The sequence below is a fragment of the Oncorhynchus nerka genome, linkage group LG27, assembly GCF_034236695.1.
Source record: "Oncorhynchus nerka isolate Pitt River linkage group LG27, Oner_Uvic_2.0, whole genome shotgun sequence".
Classification (NCBI taxonomy): Eukaryota; Metazoa; Chordata; class Actinopteri; order Salmoniformes; family Salmonidae; genus Oncorhynchus; species Oncorhynchus nerka.
In genome coordinates, this window is record NC_088422.1 from 11,734,743 (window position 1) to 11,746,773 (window position 12,031).

The 12,031-nt window shown below is 49.0% G+C and overlaps 1 protein-coding gene across 1 annotated transcript in view; it reads right to left on the reverse strand.

Annotated features, from left to right (window-relative positions):
* The window catches only part of unc5ca (unc-5 netrin receptor Ca), a 367,477-nt gene that overhangs the window by 111,658 nt on the left and 243,788 nt on the right, over positions 1-12,031 (reverse strand).

A 12,031-nucleotide genomic window follows, 5' to 3' on the forward strand; every position in this document is an offset into this window, starting at 1 on the left:
AACAGACCCAATGCATTATCCTGCTATTCATCTAACTGGCCCAAGGCATTATCCTGCTATTCATCTAACTGGCCCATCTTAATTTGACCAGTATTGTTGCAGAACAATAATCCTGCAGCAACGGGATTTGAATGTTTAGTCCATAATGTTGCTTGATTGGTGGTTCGGCTATTAGCTGGCCAAAATTAGGCTACGTGACAAGTGTAAAACTGTTAATATAACTGTCTTTCTCCAGAGGAAGGCAGAACTACTGATACTAACAGAGGTACAGTTCTGGTTCAGAGGGGTCGGGTTACATGTGGACGACAACTGACTAGGTATCCCTCCCCCTTTCCCTTCACTGTGAGGGGATCCATTAGGCTCGCCCCGCCATGTCATCACTGGCCTGGAGGGAGGGAGGAAGAGAGGCAGGGATTGAGGAAGAGAGGGAGAACATCCAAACACACTCAAATGTTGAGATGATTGACAGGTGGAGACATTCAGGGCCAGCCCTCTGGTTTGGGGTCGCTGCGGGAATGAGGCGTACGTATGTTTTTAAAAATTTTTATGGCGAGGTTCTCCATATTGAACACTGGCTTACTGCTGAACTCACATACTCTTAAGTACTTTAACATCCAACACTATTCTTCTCCAGTCCTGCACCATGCTGCTGCAACAGAGGCTGAGGGAGGCAGTGAGAGAAAGAGAGAAAGAGAGAGAGAGAGAAGAAAGAGTGAGAGAGGGCAGCAAAGAGAGGGGGAGGGGGAGGGAGGGAGGGAGGGAGGGAGGGAGGGAGGGAGGGAGAGAAGAAAGAGTGAGAGAGGGCAGCAAAGACAGAGGGAGGGAGGGAGGGAGGGAGGGAGGGAGGGAGGGAGGGAGAGAGAGAGAGAGATCATTTCTGTGTTCACCGAGGGACCTAACAGGACGAAATGGCCGCTGTGTGCTTCTACTTCAGCCTTTCGGTCCGGGGGAAGGCATTCGACTGAGGCTGACGACAGCATGCAGCTAATAACCACACAATTATATTTGAAGTACTGCAGATAAAACAACATTTTGCGTAACATATTAGGTGGAAACTACTCTTTGAAATTATATTAAAATAGGTGTCTATATTGCAGCTGACTTGCTACGAGAGATGGAGCTGTTGACACTGCATTAGCATTAAAGCGTGTTAAGCTTTGAACTAATTGGGCTGACGGTAATCCTATTTAATTGACTCTCGAAAACTAAACTGTTAAAAAACTCCACAACAAATCTGTTTTCCATGGCTTGGTCAGCACAATACAACACTCATATTGCCTGTTTGGCAGGTTAGGAAGTCATACTAATAATGTATGCTATTTAGCAGGACCCTGTCATCCAAAGTGACTCAAATGAAACCTTACAGTCGGCACTTTAACCTCATAGTCATTGTATCATTTCAAATCCAAAGTGCTGGAGTACAGAGCCAAAACAACAAACAATTTATCACTGTCCCAATACTTTTGGAGCTTACTGTATTTTATATGTGACCCCAGCGGCAATCTAACCAATGACCCTTTGAGTTTCAAGTGCTCAGGAAGTGTTGTCGTGTTGGATTCAGAGAGAATGTGCTCAGGAAGTGTTGCCGTATACGTGTTGGATTCAGAGAGAATGTGCTCAGGAAGTGTTGCCGTGTTGGATTCAGAGAGAATGTGCTCAGGAAGTGTTGCCGTGTTGGATTCAGAGAGAATGTGCTCAGGAAGTGTTGCCGTGTTGGATTCAGAGAGAATGTGCTCAGGAAGTGTTGCCATGTTGGATGCAGAGAGAATGTGCTCAGGAAGTTTTGCCGTGTTGGATTCAGAGAGAATGTGCTCAGGAAGTGTTGCCGTATACGTGTTGGATTCAGAGAGAATGTGCTCAGGAAGTGTTGCCGTATACGTGTTGGATTCAGAGAGAATGTGCTCAGGAAGTGTTGCCGTATACGTGTTGGATTCAGAGAGAATGTGCTCAGGAAGTGTTGCCGTATACGTGTTGGATTCAGAGAGAATGTGCTCAGGAAGTGTTGCCGTATACGTGTTGGATTCAGAGAGAATGTGCTCAGGAAGTGTTGCCGTGTTGGATTCAGAGAGAATGTGCTCAGGATGTGTATACGTGTTGGATTCAGAGAGAATGTGCTCAGGAAGTGTTGCCGTGTTGGATTCAGAGAATGTGCTCAGGAAGTGTTGAGTGTTGGATTCAGAGAGAATGTGCTCAGGAAGTGTTGCCGTATACGTGTTGGATTCAGAGAGAATGTGCTCAGGAAGTGTTGCCGTATACGTGTTTGGATTCAGAGAGAATGTGCTCAGGAAGTGTTGCCGTGTTGGATTCAGAGAGAATGTGCTCAGGAAGTGTTGCCGTGTTGGATTCAGAGAGAATGTGCTCAGGAAGTGTTGCCGTGTTGGATTCAGAGAGAATGTGCTCAGGAAGTGTTGCCATGTTGGATGCAGAGAGAATGTGCTCAGGAAGTTTTGCCGTGTTGGATTCAGAGAGAATGTGCTCAGGAAGTGTTGCCGTATACGTGTTGGATTCAGAGAGAATGTGCTCAGGAAGTGTTGCCGTATACGTGTTGGATTCAGAGAGAATGTGCTCAGGAAGTGTTGCCGTATACGTGTTGGATTCAGAGAGAATGTGCTCAGGAAGTGTTGCCGTATACGTGTTGGATTCAGAGAGAATGTGCTCAGGAAGTGTTGCCGTATACGTGTTGGATTCAGAGAGAATGTGCTCAGGAAGTGTTGCCGTGTTGGATTCAGATGTGAGAAATGTGCTTAGGAATGTGTTGATTCAGAGAGAATGTGCTTAGGACGTGTTGGATTCAGAGAGAATGTGCTCAGGAAGTGTTGCCGTGTTGGATTCAGAGAGAATGTGCTCAGGAAGTGTTGCCGTATAAGTGTTGGATTCAGAGAGAATGTGCTCAGGAAGTGTTGCCGTATACGTGTTGGATTCAGAGAGAATGTGCTCAGGAAGTGTTGCCGTATACGTGTTGGATTCAGAGTGTGCGATCCATCTCGGAAGGTCTTTATGTGTTGAAGGGTGTTTTCTGCCTGTCTGTCTGCCTGCCTATCTATCTGTCCATTTATCTGCCTGTCTGTCTGCCTGCCTGTCTGTATGCCTATCTATCTGTCTATCTGTCCATTTATCTGCCTGTCTGTCTGTCTGCCTGCCTGTCTGTCTGCCTATCTATCTGTCCATCTGTCCATTTATCTGCCTGTCTGTCTGCCTATCTATCTGTCCATTTTTCTGCCTGTCTGTCTGCCTGCCTGTCTGTCTGCCTATCTATCTGTCCATCTGTCCATTTATCTGCCTGTCTGCCTGTCTGTCTGCCTATCTATCTGTCCATCTGTCCATTTATCTGCCTGTCTGTCTGCCTATCTATCTGTCCATTTTTCTGCCTGTCTGTCTGTCTGCCTATCTATCTGTCCATCTGTCCATTTATCTGCCTGTCTGTCTGTCTGCCTGCCTGTCTGTCTGACCATTCTACCTGTCCATATGTCCATGTATCTGCCTGCCTGTCTGTCTGCCTATCTATCTGTCCATATGCCCATTTATCTGCCTGTCTGTCTGCCTGCCTGTCTGTCTGCCTATCTATCTGTCCATACGTCCATTTATCTGCCTGTCTGTCTGCCTGCCTGTCTGTCTGTCTGCCTATCTATCTGTCCATATGTCCATTTATCTGCCTGTCTGTCTGTCTGTCTGCCTATCTATCTGTCCATCTGTCCATTTATCTGCCTGTCTGTCTGCCTGCCTGCCTGTCTGTCTGCCTATCTATCTGTCCATCTGTCCATTTATCTGCCTGTCTGCCTGTCTCTCTGTCTATCTATCTGTCTGCAGATGCCATCAGTGCAGGACAGACACCACACCAGTCCCCTTCAACACATAAAGATGGATCACACACATCCTGTGCTGATGGCTTCTGCAGACAGCCAGACCAAGCCTGGTCTTTATTTATGTGTGAGAACCAACTTTATTCAACCTTTCAGTGACTTAATTAAAAATGTCAGTGCTGCTGGAAATCCCACAGCCAGATGGTTGAGTCGACGCAGACTGTCTGTACTTGGGGGTAAGGGGCTAGGAAAGCAGACTAACAGACAGATGGTTGAGTTGACGCAGACTGTCTGTACTTGGGGGTAAGGGGCTAGGAAAGCAGACTAACAGATAGATAGACAGCCAGATGGTTGAGTTGACGCAGACTGTCTGTACTTGGGGGTAAGGGGCTAGGAAAGCAGACTAACAGATAGATAGACAGCCAGATGGTTGAGTTGACGCAGACTGTCTGTACTTGGGGGTAAGAGGCTAGGAAAGCAGACTAACAGACAGATGGTTGAGTTGACGCAGACTGTCTGTACTTGGGGGTAAGGGGCTAGGAAAGCAGACTAACAGATAGATAGACAGCCAGATGGTTGAGTTGACGCAGACTGTCTGTACTTGGGGGTAAGGGGCTAGGAAAGCAGACTAACAGATAGATAGACAGCCAGATGGTTGAGTTGACGCAGACTGTCTGTACTTGGGGGTAAGGGGCTAGGAAAGCAGACTAACAGATAGATAGACAGCCAGATGGTTGAGTTGACGCAGACTGTCTGTACTTGGGGGTAAGGGGCTAGGAAAGCAGACTAACAGATAGATAGACAGCCAGATGGTTGAGTTGACGCAGACTGTCTGTACTTGGGGGTAAAGGGCTAGGAAAGCAGACTAACAGACAGATATACAGATAGATGGTTGAGTTGATGCAGACTGTCTGTACTTGGGGGTAAGAGGCTAGGAAAGCAGACTAACAGATAGACAGCCAGGTGGTTGAGTTGACACAGACTGTCTGTACTTGGGGGTAAGGGGCAGGGAAAGCAGACTAACAGACAGATGGTTGAGTTGACACAGAATGTCTGTACTTGGGGGTAAGAGGCTAGGAAAGCAGACTAACAGATAGATAGACAGCCAGATGGTATGAACACCATGGCTTCCTCTGTGCTTACGGGGTCTGGAGCATCTTCTCTGAGTATATAAACATCTGCTGGGTTCCTCAAGCTCTGGCCTGGCCAGTGTAATGAACTAACTACCAGACAATGAACTAGAGAGGTACCTCCCACTGCAGTGCTGACTGACAATGATCTTGGGTCAGTTTTGCATTTTCCCCACTAATGGTTAAGGTTAAGATTGGGGGAGGGGAAGCTGATCCTAGATCTGTAGCTAGGGGAAACTTCCTCCCGGAGCGTGCTGACTGAAATGAGCAGGATGAACCATAGCGATATTCTCTTCTCTGTTTAGTTCAGTCTTTCACTGTGTGTATGGATTAACACACACATACTGAACAGGGAACATTGAAGACGAGCCACTTGGTTTTGATGGAGCATATCATGTGACAATCCATGGTATTTTCACTCTCTGATGACAACCATATGTATTGTAGTTGCTTAGCAATATGATATATATATATTATTTATATATATTTTTTAAATGTAGGCGTTTTTTGAAGCTTATGAAAATAGTTTCTCGGACAAACGCACATCGTTTGTTCTATAATGCATAGCGTTATTTAATGCAGACCTTTGTCTTTGCAGGGTTGCCTCCTCCATGCAATAGTGGTCCCATGGGGCGGCAGGTAGCGGAGCGTTGGGCCAGTAATCGAAAGGTCAGTTAAAGACAGTTAACCCCCAAAAACAACTGCTCCCCGGGCACCGTGGATGTCGATTAAGGCAGTCGCCCTACACCTCTCTTGATTCAGAGGGGTGGGGTTAAATGCAGTTGAATGCATTCAGTTGTGCAACTGACTAGGCATCCCCTTTGCCTGTCGTCCATGACAACCTGGCAGGATCCCGGAAACCCTGAGTAACTGCCTCAGTCTGCTTCCGTGGCAACCGGCTCCTCTGTAGTCCATAATACTATGTCACCCCTCACCCCATCTTTATCTAAGAACAATGTCCAAAGATTTGAGGGGCAGTGAGAGGAAACATGAAAATAAAAACGTCAGGAGACATTTTGTAGCTAGTACATTTGAATCGCAGTCTTTCACAGCTCTTCCAGAGGTAATGAATGGGGAGGTTCTCAATGGGGGGGGTGCCCAACCAAACTCTATCATTATCCATCCCTGCTCCCTTCAAGGAGCCACTCACGAACTTACCCTCTGCACCACAAAGGAAAACATAACGCTACATCTTAGTTCTCAAACCAAACACAATTAAAGCACTATATAATGCTCTGTCTATACCCTGCCCTTCCTCTCCAGGGGATATGCACTAATCGTCAGACACTGACGATTAGTGAGCTTTGGTCAAACGTAACCATGGAATAAAAAGCTTCCAGTTGAATTATTTGATTGATAGTTTCCTTAAACTATTCAACCACGAGACATGTCAAGAAGATCTTTGTTTTAAGTCATTTCCAGGGCTAGAGAAACAAGCACAACCTTTTTACTATGTGTGCGGGCCAAAATAAACGTCTGGGGCTTGTTTCTTTGTTGGAGTGTGCAATGCTGTCTCTCTATCTCTAGAATCAGATAAGTGCCATAAACTGGCTAGCGCCATGTTAGTGTCCAGCGAGCACGATTAGAATCTACCAGTCTAGACAGAATCACTGAACGGAACAGGGAGAGATAGAATGGAACAGAGGAGCTTTTCAGTTCAGAACACATTTTAATTCAGAATGACCAGTTACTGAATGTGCTCTGGGGTGAAGTTTCCCCTAGGCACAGATCTAGGAACAGTTTTCCCCTCCCCCAGTCTTAACCTTAATCAATAGTGGGGGGAATGCCAAACTGACCCAAGATCAGCATCTAGGAGCATCTTCACCATACGTGATTTTTGACATCCGCCTAGAATTAGGATAACACTGGAAATAATATTGTCTAGTTAAGTTTACAGTATCATTCTAATTGCAAGCATATTTTTTTATTTATTTTACCTTTATTTAACCAGGCAAGTCAGTTAAGAACAAATTCTTATTTTCAATGACGGCCTAGGAACAGTGGGTTAACTCCCTGTTCAGGGGCAAAACGACAGATTTGTACCTTGTCAGCTCGGGGGTTTGAACTCGCAATCTTCCAGTTACTAGTCCAACGCTCTAACCACTAGGCTACCCTGCCGCCCATATTATGCGAAATGCTTTTGCAAAAACAACCTCTGATATCGCAATACATTTAACATCAAAATGTTGCACTGCCTGGACAGAGCTGCCGTCTAGTGGAGCCATTTGTGAATTACTGTTGCATAGGAGGTCGGAATAAAAGAGATTGCTTGATAATCTCAGATAATAATGTTAGTAACTGTTGTTTGTTTTTTTGACAAAGCTTTGATTTGATTTCAGATAAAACATTGACAATCACTCCAACGAGCCAAAGCACACAGCTTACTACAGCATCTCCAGGGGATTATATTGGGCCCTGTGCATTATATGAACGAGTTTGGCACTAGTCAAAAGTAGTGTACTACATAGAGAAATACTGTACTGTTTAGGATGCACCCTTTGTGCACACAACTAAAAACACTGAACCTTGGCCTGTAGCCAAGGACCTTGTGGAAAAACACTTTCTACCAGGAACAAAACTTAGCCACTGCTTTTTTAGCAATGTGCTACCAATTGTACTCTTATATGCAATGTAAATGATTTTTGTTTTGCGTAATTAGATTGAGAAAGGAGAGCGCTAGTGGTGTGATGTGGGGGCATTGTAAACTTGCCACCGGCTCGGCTGCTCTGGCGTTAAGTTTGCTGACAGAGCCATTATCGCTGTGCATTCCACACTGTGAGAGGCTTGTGTTGTCACGGAGCCAATGCTAACCACTAATCAGGGAGACTGACTGGAGGAGGGCCGGGGCCCCTGCTACCAGACCCCGCAGGGAGGGCATCGCCTGGAACCTGGGCCTGCCAACAAGGCCCTGCTAGGTGGAGAGAGAGGTGAGGGGGGGTTGGGGCTTTTAGTGCTACCTCACACCACAAACTGCTGCAATGCTGCTTCGCATGGAAGGCAACACTACTATTACTCTGGGCACTGGCGTGGCACCAGCCGGTCTACATTTTCTACCTCCCCGCAAGACCTCGCCGGTATTCACGTCTACACCCGGCCAACAGTCTGGAGAGAGTATGTGAGTGCTTACCTGATACTCTATGTCACTAGAACCAAATGAACTCAGTGACAGTACATACGCCCTATCCCAGCTTGCCCTAACAATCATTTGACCTAGTTACAGTAAACTATGACATGGACGCAACTCGCTCACCAAGGCACTCACTACTCAGCTAGTACAGGACATCAGCCGCACTCTACACTCTAGTTTGACTGGATTTAAATTGCCACTTCGGTGGCGCCGTCCAGTGAGTCCAGTCCAGTCAGGGCTCTTCATCGAAAGAGCCTGCAGGGCATCAGTGAGCCTTGATCCTCTGATACATTAGCCAACAACATGAACCGTCTTTTCCTGACCCGCGGCCAGACACAAGGCGTACAGAGGGATCCCCGGGGGGTATGAAGATACCACATCACTGATGCATTCTGACATGACCAGACTAATGTCATCTGCTTCAGAGTGGCTGGCATCAATAATCTTTCTTGGAGAAGGCAGATGACTGTTCTTAGTGTGTGTGTGTGTGTGTGTGTGTGTGTGTGTGTGTGTGTGTGTGTGTGTGTGTACGTGTGTGTGCGCATTCAAGCTTGGATTGTCATTTAACTAGGTTGCTTATGTGTCGCTGCACTGTGTACCCAGTGTGCTATATCTCTAAGATGTGAGGCTGCAGTACAGCAGTCTGGTCTGGTCTGGTCTGGTCTGGTCTGTCCTACAGGGTTTCTGAGCATTTCAGGCACGGAGAAGAGAGCTGTCCTGTCATCACTGTCTGATGTCTTTATTCCACTGCAGCTGTGTCTTTCACTCACAGCACAGCCCAGACACAGCCCAGACACAGCACAGCCCAGACACAGCACAGCCCAGACACAGCACAGCCCAGCACAGCCCACACACAGTCCAGCGCAGCCCACACACAGTCCAGCGCAGCCCAGACACAGCCCAGCCCAGCATAGCCCAGCACAGCCCAGACACAGTACAGCGCAGCCCAGCCCAGACACAGCCCAGCACAGCCCAGACACAGTACAGAGCAGCCCAGCCCAGACACAGCCCAGCACAGCCCAGCACAGCCCAGTCCAGCCCAGACACAGCACAGCCCAGACACAGCCCAGCCCAGACACAGCCCAGCCCAGACAGAGCCCAGCCCAGACACAGTCCAGTCCAGCCCAGACACAGCACAGCCCAGACACAGCACAGCCCAGCACAGCCCAAACACAGCACAGCCCAGACACAGCACAGCCCAGCACAGCCCAAACACAGCACAGCCCAGACACAGTCCAGCGCAGCCCAGACACAGTACAGCCCAGACACAGTACAGCCCAGACACAGCACAGCCCAGACACAGTCCAGCACAGCCCAGACACAGCACAGCCCAGACACAGCACAGCCCAGCACAGCCCAGACACAGTACAGCGCAGCCCAGCCCAGACACAGCCCAGCACAGCCCAGTCCAGCCCAGACACAGCACAGCCCAGACACAGCCCAGCCCAGACACAGCCCAGCCCACCTCTGACACAGTCCAGCCCAGACACAGCCCAGTCCAGCCCAGACACAGCCCAGTCCAGCCCAAACACAGTCCAGCCCAGACACAGCCCAGACACAGCCCAGCCCAAACACAGCCCAACCCAGACACAGCCCAGCCCAAACACAGCCCAGCCCATACACAGCCCAGACACAGCCCAGACACAGCCCAGCCCAAACACAGCCCAGCCCAGACACAGCCCAGCCCAGACACAGCCCAGTCCATCAATGTGAAATATATTGACTTGAATTGGTCTTTCCAGGTCAGCACCAGTCTTTCCACCAATTAGAAGTTTTGAGACACAATCAACAGTGCTGCAATGTCTAAAGTCTAGAGTCTAGTCCCAGCACCCTTGCCTGTGTGTCTGTATATTAACCTCCCACAAATCTCTGTTGAACCATGCCTTTCATCAGCAACAAAGTCCAAAAAGAGTCTGGTCTAAGATGTGAGGCTGCAGTACAGCAGTCTGGTCTGGTCTGGTCTGTCCTACAGGGTTTCTGAGCATTTCAGGCACGGAGAAGAGAGCTGTCCTGTCATCACTGTCTGATGTCTTTATTCCACTGCAGCTGTGTCTTTCACTCACAGCACAGCCCAGACACAGCCCAGACACAGCACAGCCCAGACACAGCACAGCCCAGACACAGCACAGCCCAGCACAGCCCACACACAGTCCAGCGCAGCCCACACACAGTCCAGCGCAGCCCAGACACAGCCCAGCCCAGCATAGCCCAGCACAGCCCAGACACAGTACAGCGCAGCCCAGCCCAGACACAGCCCAGCACAGCCCAGACACAGTACAGAGCAGCCCAGCCCAGACACAGCCCAGCACAGCCCAGCACAGCCCAGTCCAGCCCAGACACAGCACAGCCCAGACACAGCCCAGCCCAGACACAGCCCAGCCCAGACAGAGCCCAGCCCAGACACAGTCCAGTCCAGCCCAGACACAGCACAGCCCAGACACAGCACAGCCCAGCACAGCCCAAACACAGCACAGCCCAGACACAGCACAGCCCAGCACAGCTCAAACACAGCACAGCCCAGGCACAGTCCAGCGCAGCCCAGACACAGTACAGCCCAGACACAGTACAGCCCAGACACAGCACAGCCCAGACACAGTCCAGCACAGCCCAGACACAGCACAGCCCAGACACAGCACAGCCCAGCACAGCCCAGACACAGTACAGCGCAGCCCAGACACAGCCCAGCACAGCCCAGTCCAGCCCAGACACAGCACAGCCCAGACACAGCCCAGCCCAGACAGAGCCCAGCCCAGACACAGCCCAGCCCACCTCTGACACAGTCCAGCCCAGACACAGCCCAGTCCAGCCCAGACACAGCCCAGTCCAGCCCAAACACAGTCCAGCCCAGACACAGCCCAGACACAGCCCAGCCCAAACACAGCCCAACCCAGACACAGCCCAGCCCAAACACAGCCCAGCCCAAACACAGCCCAGACACAGCCCAGACACAGCCCAGCCCAAACACAGCCCAGCCCAGACACAGCCCAGCCCAGACACAGCCCAGTCCATCAATGTGAAATATATTGACTTGAATTGGTCTTTCCAGGTCAGCACCAGTCTTTCCACCAATTAGAAGTTTTGAGACACAATCAACAGTGCTGCAATGTCTAAAGTCTAGAGTCTAGTCCCAGCACCCTTGCCTGTGTGTCTGTATATTAACCTCCCACAAATCTCTGTTGAACCATGCCTTTCATCAGCAACAAAGTCCAAAAAGAGTCTGTACTTTTCAAACTACCCTGAAATTCTTTCCCAATTGCCATTCAGAAGTGATATATTGACAGAACGATTCAGAGCAATACCAGTCAAACTCACAAGATATTGAGTTCTACTGTTATGGCCCACACATCTTTTTCTTCAATGGTTTTGAACTTGACCCCCTAACAGCTCACACTAGTACGGTGTCCATTTTAGGACACCTTCAAACATCAAAGTCAGTCAGAGCTAAGTCAGACATCAGCCAAAGTCTCGTACTGCATTTAGCATCAAGTCCTAGGCTGAGCGGCAGTCCCGGATCTCTGATCACGTGTCTATTAAGTCACCGTGGCTCAGTTGGTAGGGCATGGTGTTTGCAATGCTAGGGTTGTGGGTTTGATTCCCGCTGGGGACCTGTATGAGTGAATGTATGCACTCATTACGTCCTGTAAGTGGCTCTGGATCAGAGTGTCTGCTAAATGACTTAAGTGGCAAGGTTGTATGTCGTGAAATGCTGATAGGCATATTTGCGAGGGTTCAAGTTTCGGAGTGCAGCCCGACACTTTCACAAGAGTCCACGGGCTTGACCCACCACGACTAATATTAGCACCTCCTAAAAAAAGTTATTACACTTAACATCAGGCCTGTCCATCAATTTTGAGTAGAAGGAGAGGGCAGAGTTCAGAGGTCACAGGTCAAACACACCGCCTAGCCAATAAGAGAGACAATAGCATTTTGACTTAAATACAGAGGATCAATAAATCTTATTAGCCTCAAGAGCA